We start from the raw sequence: 13812 nt of genomic DNA on the forward strand, positions 1-13812 counted from the left end.
TATGAAAATAATAATTTGTAGACTATGGAGAGTATTAAAGCTGAAAATCTTTCCCAGGTGAAGCATGCTTGCAATAATGTATTGCTGAATAGTATTTTGGTTTCCTTGTGGTAAATCCTACAGAGAACCATATTGCACAAAGTATGTTTCAGTTAAGAAATTGCTTTTTATCTGGAATTGTTTTAAAAATATTTCAAGTCCAAGACCACCACACTCTTGTAACTAATCTGTACAGAGCTGGTGATGTGAAGACAGTCTTGTGGTACATAAATAGGATGCCATGGGGAAAAGCCTAGGAAATAGAAGTATTTGTCCCGTGGGTCAATTATAAGAAAGGGAAGAAAAGGAATCCATGAAGTCCCAGGAAAAGAAGACTGGTGAGTTGCTTACACAATAAGAGAAAACTGAATGTAAAATATTGAAGAACTGACAATTCCCTCCCTCTGTTTCTGTAGACAGGGAGAAGATGGCAACAGCTTAAAAAATTGACATCTAAAACAATTTAATGAAATGTATGACAGTGTTGTTGTAGCACTTGGACAAAAATATCTCAAGTGTCTTGCATTTCTCTCATGAATAAGCTTGCTCTTTCACATTCTGTTCTTAAAAAGCTTTCTTGTTGATTTTCATTGTGGAATTGGAAGCACAGTGATTTTCTCAGGCGTGTCTCCTGAATGTAGGTCAGCCATTTAGTGAACAGAAGTCAATACCATGTGGCTAAGAAACAATCATATGACTCCATTTAGCAGTGAGTGGTGACTCTTTTTGGACAGAGAATTTGATTTACTATTACAAATAGGGAACAACGTGATGGGTCCAGTGAGACCTACAGCTGTGTGTACGGTCATTCATGCAGCATCAGTATTCACAGCTGTGAGCACTGTACTTGATGGATTCCTCTTCACACATAATGTTGGTCTCTTGGCAGTGAGAAGCACAATTTATTTTGAAAAAAAATTATTTCTGACAGAATGCAAACTTGGATAGTTAGTTTTTCTTCCAAAACTATTCTCAGCTATACACACCTAACCTTCTTCACGATTTCTTTATATTCATTAATATTGTTCACCTTTGATGTCCTGCTAGATACATTTTGGGATTAATATAATGATATGAGAATGTTTCTAAAATACTTTTCCAGATTTAAAGAAAAAAAAAATTATCCATTTATCTCCTGGTATTTTAACTCGTTCATTAGAACTCAGCCAATAAAAACAAATATTTAATATAAATATGAAGGACCTAGCATTTTCCAGCAGTGCTGAGAATATTAATATAGTCTTTAAACGTTAATGTATCAGAAGTCATGGATATTGACTCCGAAGAGACATTCAGAGACCTATTTTAGCTTTATGAATGTGATTAGTCCCACAGAAGGCAGAAAACTACTCACAAATGTACGAGTAGAGGTCTTTTTCTTTAACAGAATAATAGGGAAGTTACTGTGTTTACAGGCTGAGCCAGAGGAGAAGGGCTTTTGTTAGATAATTGTCTCCCTTTAGGCTTTCAGAGACCTTGAAAGGTGTTTTTAATGCCCTGTACTGGTGCATCTAAAGGAGTGACCCATACCAATTACTTTTGATGCTACAAGGCCTGGGGCCTCCTCTGTGCAGAGGACAAACAGAGCAGGCAGTCTGTGCCCTGAAGGTCTAACCAGATAAGGGTTTGCTGGAGATGGTGAAATTCCCAGCACAGCTACAATAGGTTGGTTGTGCTGCTGTCCTTGGAGTGGCTCAACTGGGGATACATGACTGCCCTGTCTCAGAGGAGTGTTCATCTGAGCCATGTTCCTCTGAGCCATGGTCCTCAGAGCCATGGTCCTCTGCAGCCATGCCCATCATGGGGACAGAGCTGGCTGGTGGAGCAAGACTGGGATGTAACACCAGAATGACCACAAAAGGAGGATGGGATCTCTGTGCTGCAGTGGGGTTGGACAGACTTTTAGGTTTGGATTCATCAGTATCAGAGAAGTTGAGGTTTGGTTGAGAAGGTTGATAAATTAGTGAGAAGCAACTCCTGAAGACGCTGAGGACCAGAGATGGCACTGGGTGGGGAGAAGGCAATGAGAAGAGCAATGAAGGATGTAACTGAAGAGAATGCAGCCATAAGTCAAATGTGCCTTGGGTAAACATCAGGCTCTGGCAGAAAATCAGTAAACATCAGGTTCTGGCAGAAAAGAGGCAGCAGGATCTTCTTTTCCTAAATATTGTGATGAGTTTTTTAAACAAGAAACTACATTTTCTAAGTATTTTCTCTCAGATAAGCTTCGAACTGACCAGGTAGAGAAAGATACATCCCCATTGTTGGCAGTACCAGGAAGGACAAAAATTATTGGAACACTGATCCAAGAGGTCTTGGGACACTACTGGGAGTTTCTGGCTTCATTGCAGGGCAGGGAGAAAGGAAAGGCAGAATGGAGGAGAAGCTGCAAAAGGAGCTTTGTAAAGCTGAGAAGGGCCAAGAGCACACCTGTGAACATGGCAAGTAGAATTAGGACATTGCAGAATTGGCAGATGAGTAGCAGACTAAGAAAAAAATAAGTGCCAATGTGTTCCAGTTAGGGTTGGGTAGACTCACAGATTGGAGCTTTTGCAGCTCTGAGTTGCAGTTATTTGGCTATTAGGTTATTTGCCTGCTCTGGGAGGATGCTTCTTCATTTGGCTGCATTCCTGGTTTGCTGAGATATGTGCTTGGCTGTCTACAGGGCTACTCAACAGGAGCACCTTCACATTATGGTAGGCAGCCTAAGCTGTACTAACAATAGACAATTAAAAGCAGATCCCATTATCCTACAATATCATTAGGTTTGTCTCCAGTGGGTGTGCAGAAAGATGAGAGAAGGGATTAGGTGGTTACTTAATTAGGACTCCTTACTTCAGCTGATCTCAGGCCACTGATGTTTTTGCTTTAGACTGGAGATGACTAAAGGTCATCTAGCAGTACAAGGTAAGCAGAAGAGATGGCTTATAACTGGAGACAACAGATGCCTGATCCCACCTCTATTTTATAAAAATTGCTAGGTAAGAAGAATCAGAAAGTAAGAGGAGAGAGAACATGAGATATGATCTCATTTCACCCAGCCTACAGAACCCCCTCCATTGCTTTGTGGACTTCTCATTGCTTGAGAGTAAACAAGGAGGGTACCTTTTAGCTGGGTACATTGTGAAGCATCATGCACCACGACAGACAGTGCTGTATTCCACACTTGGAACTCCCTGTTGCTTGCTTGGGTTCAGAAAGCAAAATTGGCACTCATTTCAAAATTCGCACTTCATGTTTTCAAATATATCCAGTATACTTCCTTATAAACTGTAGCAGTGTGAATTCAAATAACTTGCACTTGGCTGCCTGTGTAGAGTTGCAGCATTAGAAAGTGTGCTACACTTTCTGGCACAGGGTAAGACAAAAGCATCTATACATGCATTGATTTCCACAACCTTATCTTTTAAACACCCTGTGTTCAACATATGTGAAATGATTAAGAAGTATTCTGTGGTGCCCTCCTGTCTGCCACATTTTGTCACACTCAGAGATAAAACAAGACCAAACCAAAACAGAAAACCTCAGGGCATTTTAGAAGAGCCACATGAGTGATATCCTGGACCTTTTATCCATTTCATGAAAGGCATTAGTGACTGATAATGATAGCCTGTTAGATAATACCAGAGCCAAAAACTAATCTCAGCTTAGCTACCTGCTAACCATTTACTGCAACAGTTCCTAGAGTTTGAATGCTTGAAAAAATTCAACAGAGAGAAAGCCATTATTCTGTCACCTTGCTAAAATACAGCTATGGTGGTGCTATTCAAAAGTTACAGTGCCACAATGGAAGCACAAGTAGTGCAAAGTCATAGTACTAAAGAGAGCCATCTATCTTAATAACATCCTTCAAGAATAGTTTTATAAGAGTTGCATTGTTTTAAAATTAATTTTCAAGGTTTTTCATCTGAAAGAAAGTAAGTGGAACATAGGACACATGGTTATTTTGAAGGTGAGATATTCCTAGTTAAAATATGTGGTAACTTTGTTAGCGAGGTCTCGTTGTTAGATTATTTCCATAGGTATCAGAATGTGGAGAATTTGAAAATGGACACCAAAACTGATGCCATCATGTTGTTATTCTCATAGTGCTTTCTTCTGCCTATTAACTTCCTGAGTTGTGTCCTGTATTTCCCTTTTACATCTATTTCCTTTGGTCTTCCCTTCAACCCCCAAGCATCATGCAGTGAATTGTGAATAATTTCCCTCAAACATTTAATCACATTCTCCAAACTTTTTTTAAAAAAAGCCTGCTTTTCAACTGGAGGAAAACAAATGCCAGCATACAGAAGGCATGTATAATCCCTTGCTTCTTCATCTCCTCCATATGAGTTACAACTGGTGAAGAGTTTCCTGTTTTGGCTATGTTGCCAGTATATTTACCTCCAGAAACCCACTGACACCACAGAAAATCTGAGCAAGAACAGTAGTGGTTTTCCCATTATACATAACCAAACAGAGAGGATGGGAAAACTCCTGAAGTCATAACACAAAGGGAAGAATGGATGCAGTTTAGTCTAAACAAGATTTATTTAAGATTTAAGCAGATTTTTTCCCCTTAAGGAATTATGATGCTATTTTAATATGTATTTCTGGACATTTAACACATTGTTGCAATCACTTTCAGATGACTTAAACATATGCACACTTATTATTGTTTATTCTTTCTGTCATCTCATACATTTTCATTCAGCTGCTCTTTATTTTGAACCCTCTTTGATGTATCTTGATTTAGGTCTTGCCAAACTGAGAACTCTTAATCAAGAGAAGAAATACTTCAAAAAGATTTTCTGGCATTAGGTCCTTTTTTTTTTTTCCATTTTAGCAGGAGAGTGGAGAGAGGGAGGAGTGGATTAAAACATGGACCTTGCTCATCACAGATGTGATCATACAAAATATTTCGCTGCTGCTTTCCAAATTTCTTTGAAGCATGCTTCTAAACCTTTTTATTATTTTAGATGAAGCTCATCCCACAGGTCATGGCATGTGGGTTAGAAATTGTCTTGTTGTTAGGTACCACTACCTCCTGCAGGGATCTGAAACTTCCAGTATGATGTACCATTGCACCAAATTGTGATGTACCTTTTGTTAGACATCCAGACTAGTAATTTTATTAATTTTGGCAAATACAGCAGTAGCTGCAGAAACAGTAACTGTGCAGACTCTCTGACAGTTACTCTACTCTGGAAAGGATCAGGTTCAGTCCTGCAAATCTCCTATTCTGGATTTTGATGCCTGGCAAGCAGGGGGAAGGCATTCAGGAGAGTGAAATAACATCTCCGGGAAGACACACAGATTAATGCAAACTGAATATTAAATTGGAAATGATCATGATATTTATGATGGATTCTGGTTAGTTTCTGGCTAAGGAGACCTCTTACCACCTGCCTGGATTTGGCTGCATACCCTGGTTGTCTGTGGGGTACTGCTTGGGCCAGAATTTCTGTCCCAGCAGTTTTACCTCCTTTTTCCAATTCAAATTGTTTCTTATCTCTGTGAAAAAGAGTAATAATATCTGAAGAAAAATATTTCCATACTTGTTTCAACTTGATAAACAATCCCTAACAGATGGACTTAGCAACAGCCTTTTCAGCTCTCTGTTAGTCAATAAGTTCAATTAAATTGTGCTCCCCTTTCAATTGGAATGAAATCTGATTGACCCCCAGGTTACCTACAGGCAATTCACATTTACTTTTCTTGTAATGAATTGTTTGTTAGAAAATTCACTTAATTCATATAGTGCTGACACTTCCATTCAAAGAGAGAGACACCTGCATCACAGAAATCTCCCTCTGAGGTACTCACCTGTATCCCTGTTTGCAGTTAATGGAGCATTGCTGACACATGTGGGATGTGTTTTGTCTCTTCTAGAGATGTCTGAAGTAGATAAAATGAATGATTCTTTAGGACTGCTTATTTTACTCCCTGGTCGAGGAGGACTCTATAGAGCATTTCATACACAGAACATTTCAGGCAATCTGATACAGATGAATGAATTTCACACTATGAAGCCACAGATCCAAAATTCTCAGTGTAATAAAATTGTGATAAACAAGATTTCATGTGTGATCTCATGAGGTAATCACGGAATGAATAATAGAATGTTTAAAATTAGAATATCACACTCAACTGAGAGTTTGTCTGAGTCAGCCACCACTTCTGATGTTGTTCTGGACATCCACAAAGAAATTAAAGACTGGAACTGGAGCAATCTTGTATTTTTCTGGATACAGAGCTAAGGAGAACTTTAACCTCAAAGACAGATTTCTGCATTGGGGCAAAGTTTTCGTCAGCTTTGTGAGTGTGGTGTGCCAGCAATTCAGTCTGGCTCTGTGTCATATGTCTAGAGAGGTCTTGGACTCAGTGCATTAGAGCCTTCATGGGTGTGGGATAATGGGACTTGGTGTTTTCTGTTAGTGTCTCCTTCCCAGGTCATCTTTATACCACGTCACCTTCTCCTAGCCTGAAGTGTTATTGCTCCCATATTTCCTTGTGAGATTTTGATCTCTCTTATTGATTTCTTGGAGGTGTTTACAGTTTTCTTTTTACCTCTTTGATACATTTCATTTCCCATGAATGTTCCAAACTTCTTTCATTTCAAATTGTTCAATTAATACCGGGCTCAACATTTTCTCCAGTACCCACAGTTTACTTTCTAACATATTCTAGCAAAAACACACTTACATAATTTAAAACACACACAATTCTAGCAAAAATACACTTATACAATTTAATTATTTCCTCTTACCTTCTTACTTAGGGCTCTGGTTTTCCCCTGATTTCAGTGTATCCACCCTCCTTTTTTTTACGTTACAGTTATTGATTTGTGTTTTCCACAATATTTTGAAATGTAACATTCTGTCTTTTCATTGTAATTTTTGGCTGCAAACCTGCCGGTGTCTATTTGATACTGCAGTTCTATTTCTTGTGGACACTCTGTGGATACCATGCTCTCACATTTTAGTGTCATGAAGTAGAAGGGCATAAAAAAATTCCAAAATCTTCACTTAAAATCTCTGGTATATCTCAGAGATGTATATTGATATGATATATTAAACAACATGAAAGCTGTCTGTTTTGCAGTATTACTAGCAAAAATCAGTAATGAATGGACTATTGATCCTTCATGCTTTAAGGTTTGAATTAGAGGGAATCAGGTGTTTGGAATTAAATATATGTGATGATTCTGCTGACTCAGAGACAAGGATTTGTTCTTCATTTCTATTCCCATTAATCTAGTCCAGCTGAAAGTTTACAAAGCATGTGCTGCCCAGAGAAAAAGATCTATAAAAGGACTCCTATCTACTATGTCTTTGAATAAAAGAACTAGTAAGGTATTTTGAAACTGGTTTATTTTTGAGGGTGTAGATTTCCATAATCTTTTACTGCTCAATAACCTTTTACTGTTTTACAGTTTCATCTTAAAAATCTGCCCTTAGGAAACCCCAGGCAAGCCAGTATTCCTGAAGCAACTTTTCCTGTAATCATACCATTTCCAATGAATGCTCTCAGAGTAAGGTAATTCAGAAGGTGATTTTAACCCAGCATAGGAAGGCACATCCTACACTAGGATCTCTTTGAAGGAGCCCAGTCAGGCTTGTCCTCGGCGTGCAGGGCTGGGGCAGGCCCTCGGTAGAAAGGCAGTGATCAAAGCTGCACTGAACTGACAGGATTTTTTCCCATGGCTGGGAATGTTTAACGTGAGGATAGTATCACATCCTTGTGACAACCGTGTCCCTTTGTTGAGCCCTAATGGTTCCACTTCGACATTTGCCTCTGCCACTCCTCTAGATGCAGGTTACATAAGTAGTTACCCTTTGGTGTAGTTCCACAGCCCTCTTTCAAAACACCATATATATGTGGACCAGAAAAAAAATATATATCAGATGATCAGTATAAGCTTGATTAGCAAATTCCCCAAACCTAACCTTGTAAATGTTTAATGCAAAACTATAGTGAAGATTCTTTGAGGATCTCCATATAGAACATTTCTGTGACCAGCTTCTGGATTCTGTCCCACACTGTTCAATTGTTTTGCTTTGAACAATTAAGAGCAGCAGATAAGGCAGCACCACTCAATATTTTGTTTAAGAATTTATTTTCTGAGTTCTGAACCACATCACATTGTACAAACGTTTAAGATTAAATGACACAATGGAAGGTATGGTCAAAAGCAAGCTATCTAAAAAATATTACTTAAGGAATCAAGATTTTTCATCTCATATATTTGATGAGTACACACCCATAAGAATTAATGAGTCCAGCACTTACAGGGAGTTAATGGATTTCTTTAGTTGTTCACACCCAAGTTATTGGCAAACTGTGCAAATTATGTAAAAACTTACCTGATTCAGTTCTAGGCACTTAATCATACACCTGAGCAATGAGCAATTTAAGCAAAATTTCTACTTCAGGAAAGCAACAAAATTCTCTACTCTTGTTAATCTTGATATGTTAATTGCATAAAGAAGAATGGCTTATGCATTAAAAAATGATATTTGAAAATTTTCCAATAGAATATTCTCCTGTAGGGAAATGATGTTATAATGACAGCAAAATCTTGGATCAAGACATGTCCATACTTGTACAAAGCAGAATAAAAAATGGAGTAATTTAGATTTTTTTTTAAATTAAAATAACACTTTAAAACCAGTACATCACATTATGAATCATAACATTACAGCAAGGAAAAAAGCAGATATAATGACAGAACAAAAGGTTATAGCTTTAGCAAATGTTCCAATTACATGTGACAAGTTTTCTATAACATTATCCTTAAAGAAAATTCAAAATTCTCATTTTTAAAAATTCAGAACTGAAACACAGTAAACCTCATGGAAATCTATTGCTCCGTTTTGACCATTTGAAATACCTTACCTTTTATGGATGTTGTGGATGGTGCTGTATTCCCCCAAGTCCAGCTGCAACTATTGCCTTACAATTAACAGCCGTGTTGTGTTTTGGTAAAGTGATTTTCTCAGTTAAGTTTTCACACTTTACACAAACCTGTAGGCCCACTAGTTCTAGTCAAACCCAAAAGGCCCACTTCTTCTGCACTTCAAAATGCAAACATTGGCTGCATCTATGTGTCACTGAAAAGAGAGGAAATGTTTCATGCGTAATGAATTCTCATGAGATTGCCATAATGTGTTTTATTCATGTGTTTTACTTCTTTAGGGCAGGGATCTTTGTTAGATTGCACCAGTACTGGGGCATCCCATAGCTATTGGAATAGTACAAGGGTAGTAACAACAATTTTCATTGCTGGTCTTGCTAAAAGTAGTAGATGAGGATATTGATAGCAGAACTAGAAAAAATTAATACGGGAAGCATGCAAGCTGGTGTGAGAAAATTTCCTGACAAGTGTGAAATTGCAAGTTATGGAATATTTCTCTAAGGGAAGTGGTAGCAACTTCATTGCTTAAGATGCAAGAAGATGTAGAATGAAGCAGGACAAGTTACTAAATGTTAAACTGTAGGAAAAATTTAGACAAAGGGACTGAAGAATGCCTTAAATCTTTCTATCACTAAATTTTTCATAAAAATAATACAGAAGAGGATTAAATTGGTTTCTTGGAAGTTTCATGAATCTATGTAATTATTTTCCATGCATTCTTTCAAATAAGACATACCTCACTCCATGCTTCCAGGAGCATGCCCTGGCCCACAGACCCTAATGAGTAAGGTTATAACCCACTAACTGCTGCTTCTGTGCTGCCAGCTTGTTGAAGTGGGAAATATATGCTGAAACATGTCTGTACTGAAGAGCATGATAATTTAATTAATTCAGTTTATATTATATGATAGGTGTAAGTTTAAATAATTGCATTCAGAATTTTCTGTGTTTACAGAATTCAGGTGACTGTTGGGGTAGAAAATGTCCAGATTGCATTTACAGACCATATCACCTGGGGTCAGTCTAGCCAAGGCTATCCTAAATTTTCTCAGCAGCTTGGAATGAATTTTGCTCTCTCCTTCTTCCTGTGCCTGGGGTGACCAGCTCAGGCTGAGAGGGCAGTTAGTGGAACAAGAACTGGGAGAACCAGCAGAGGCCAAGGGAGCTGCTCTAGGGAAGCTACAGCAAGGTAAGAGACCTGAAAATAGCTGGAAAGTGTGTACATATTTCCAGTAGTCTGGGCTTGGGATGTGTCCAGGGAGGAAAAGGAAACCAATGATCTGGGGAAAGTGAACTCTGCTTCTGTCTGTCCCTCAGGAGCAGCAGGCTGGAGAGTGCCAGTGAGAGTTTTCAGAGCAGCCTTCTGGCTGGAGAGGCAAAAGAAGGAAGCTTGCTACCCTAAGAAATCTTCTGTTTTCCTTTGGCCTAAACCTATTGCTGCTGTGGCCATAACATAGTCCTAAATCTAGAATGGCCTGCTCACCTAGAGGTGAGCTGGCATCATGTCACATGTAGCTCAGGGTGGAACAAAAACTGGCTGCATATGCCAGCACTTCAATATGGAATACAGTATAAAAATGGCAGAATAGCAGACTACTGAGAGACAAAATCCATAGTGAATACTGAGTAGTAAAACTTTTTCCTTGGAATTAAATTATCTGACATAGTGAAGTAAAAATGAAAAATATTTTGCTCTTAGGGAAGGATCTGATAAGAATACACATTTGAATTTTATTGTACTGTGATAGCTTGCTCAGTTGGTTTGTAGAAAACAGTTGGACTCCACCCTGCAGTGCCATATACAAGGAAATAGCAGCTTTAATGAACAATGAGGAATGTCCTTTGTGACCTTGTTTTGTAGAGCCTTGTTTAAAAGTATAAAAGATTGTTGAATTATAACAGATTAATCTTCATGGATCTCTCAACTTTCTACTTCCAAATTCTACAAGTGTAGTGTAAAGTGTAGTCTTGATTTCAGTTTATTCATGCAAGCAAAACTTCAGCTCGGATTCTTCTATAGCAATTCAGTATTTATGATCAGTTTTTTATTACATTTGATCTCAGTCAAACACAGCTGGGTGAGGTTTATCCCACAGTTATTAGACAAAACATACATAATGAATAAGTAAGGTCCATTGTTCTCATGTTTTCAGGGTAACCATTTTTCATAACTTAATGCCTTTAAGTACTGAACTTCAAAGGACATTACTGTTGTAAATATTCAAATCCTAAGTAGTTTTCATACAAAGATGGGCAGTAAAGGAAAATTAATTTCTAGCTGGAGCTCAGGCTCCAAAGGTTAATAGTCTCAACCTTTTTTTACAGAAAGGTTTGGTGTCCAAGGTTAAGGAGTAGTGTTGCTTGAATTGCTTGTTTGCTGCTGCATAGCACCATCACCTGAAGGTAAAAGAGATCTGGATGTGCAATGAGATTGCTTACTCTACTAGGACAATGTCCTCTTCAAAAGAGTCAGTTCCCAGGAGCTGGCCAGTGAGGGCCTCTTCACTGCCTGACCATTTCAGTGAACAAAGGCAGTAGGTCCAAATCAGTGGCATTCCATTTCCTCAGATATGCTTGGTAGCTTTATTCAGCTTTCCTCATCTACCTATGTTTGCTAGTCTGGTTTTCACTTTAGTTTCTGAAAGTATTGGATAGAATATATGACCAGAGGTTTAGGAGGCTTGAAAATGTCTTTTAGAGTCATGAATATCTGTGCTCCCATATATCTCTTCGGACCTTATATATTCTGTTTCTTATAAATGCTTTCACGGAGGCAGTGCCCCTTCTCATGTACTGTCATCTGCTTCTGACCTATTTGACACACTTCAGTAAAGGATTTGATCTCTGTAAAGCACTGAGATATTGCCGCTGGAGGCGACAGATATTTTATGAGTTCTAAATTCAGGAATATTATCACCAGGCATTGTACTAAACTAGAAAGCAGCCATTAAGCTTTCTATCTCTTAATGCAGTGTTTGAAGTCATATGCTGATATCCCTGGAATGGTGTCAGATTAAATCTGCTGGACCCTGAGTCACTGGTCTATTTTATTGGACAGCTTCTCTGCAGGTCTTAGTGTGCTTCATGTGCAGTGGTTGGTGTTCTGCATCCTGCTGCCTACCTCAGGCTATTGGCTCTCAGCAATTTTGTATTTGTGACCTAATGGTTTATTTTTAGGTCTGCTTGCACTACTGTACTGATCTCTGACTGTTCTTGGAGTCCATTTAGCTCCTAAAATACTACTGACCAATTAGTAACTCCTTGCTTTCCTGCTAAACCTTTGTTGAATTCACTTAGGTAATAAATTTTATAAATCTGAAGCTTCATAGGGAACATTGACAACCTCTGAGCATATGTGGTAATATATATATATATATATACACATATTGCCTTATACTCTAAGTTATGAAGACTCACCTTTTCATTAGAAAAAGTTTTAATGTTTTTATTGTTTATGACAGGCTTTGAATTCAGAAGGGAGAGGGTCTTGGGCTAGAGATGTGTCTTTTCTTGCTCCCATGCAATTCCAGAGAAGTTTAGCAGAGCTATGAGCTGCTAGAAATCACTGTTGCTTGTCTCACACTTATGTTCTTCAGAGAAATGTTAGTATCCTGCACAAAAGAAGTGCACATAAACATTTTAAGTAGCTGGATTAAAAAATACCACCAAAGGAAAAGCAGCAGAAGCAACAGCTGCCTGGAAGCCAAAAGCTGACAGCTCCAGGAAGATAACTAGAAACAGACCAGCTTATGAAAATAATTTTTCTGCCCCTCAGAAACCCAGCTGAAATGATTCAGCATTGGCTATAACAGTCTGTTCCTATAGTTTGAGACAATAACTTCCCTTTTTTTGCCAAATGCATAGGACAATGAAGATATCTGCAATGTTTTATGGATTACACTGGTGTGATGCTGTCTGTCTGAATTTTGTATTCATGGTGACCTGCAGCCCAGCCAGGGTCTAGACAGTAATCCAGCTTGCCTGCTCCACTGGACTGCCTATCCCTGTAGGCAGCCCACTGCCAGGTGTCTGCCTCTTTCCTTTGGTACTTCACTGTGCCCGTCCCCACGTGCTGTGAAATGAAGTCACCTTCCTGCATGTGCTCTGCTGTGATCCTGGTGTCCAGAGGAGGGGCTGGGAACACAAGCCCTATGAGGAACTTTTGAAGGAGCTGGGGTTGTTTAGCCTGGAGAAGAGGAGGCTTAGAGGTGGCCTTATTGCTCTCTACAGCTCCCTGAAGGGAGGTTGTAGACAGGTGGGGTCTCTTCCACCGGGCAGCAAGTGACAGAACCAGAGAACACCATCTCAAGCTACGTCAGGGAAGGTATAGGTTGGATATTAGGAAAAAGTTTTTCACCGAAAGAATAATAAAGTACTGGAAGGCTCTTCCCAAGGAGGTGGTAGAATCACCATCTCTGCATGTGTTTAAAAAAAGGCTGGATATGCACTTGGTGCTATAGTCTAGTTGAGGTGTTAGGGCATAGGTTGGACTCGATGATCTTAGAGGTCTCTTCCAACCTCATTCTGTGATTCTGTGATTCTACGATTCTATAAATATGGATGGGCACACAAAGCCTTCCTCAGACGCCAGAGGAAGCCTGAATGAGACGAGGTGTGCTCAGCAGCATAACAAACCTCACCTTAGGAAGTGGTGGCAGGCCACGTCTTTGTGTGATGAATAGTTACTGGCATAAAACTAAGATAACTTTTGTGTATTTTTCAGCTGCCTGCAGGACTCCTGCCTGTCTGGCTTCATGGTGGCTCAGATGAAAAGAAGAAATGAAAATCTCTTTACACAGAGGTGTGGAAAAATTGCCTTATCATGGTGTTCATGAAACTAAACACTGGCACGGGTGTAAGGGGTAAGTAGCACATCC

The 13812-nt window shown here is 39.0% G+C and overlaps 1 protein-coding gene across 1 annotated transcript in view; it reads left to right on the forward strand.

Moving 5' to 3' along the window:
• Positions 1 to 13812, forward strand: part of EEA1 (early endosome antigen 1) — a 195867-nt gene that overhangs the window by 181906 nt on the left and 149 nt on the right. Inside the window, exon 32 of the transcript XR_010027587.1 lies at positions 13659 to 13797. The gene's annotated coding sequence lies outside the window, so the exon portion shown is untranslated. The remainder of the gene's footprint in view (positions 1 to 13658; positions 13798 to 13812) is intronic.

This window comes from Melospiza melodia, chromosome 4 (assembly GCF_035770615.1).
Source record: "Melospiza melodia melodia isolate bMelMel2 chromosome 4, bMelMel2.pri, whole genome shotgun sequence".
NCBI classification, from domain to species: domain Eukaryota; kingdom Metazoa; phylum Chordata; class Aves; order Passeriformes; family Passerellidae; genus Melospiza; species Melospiza melodia.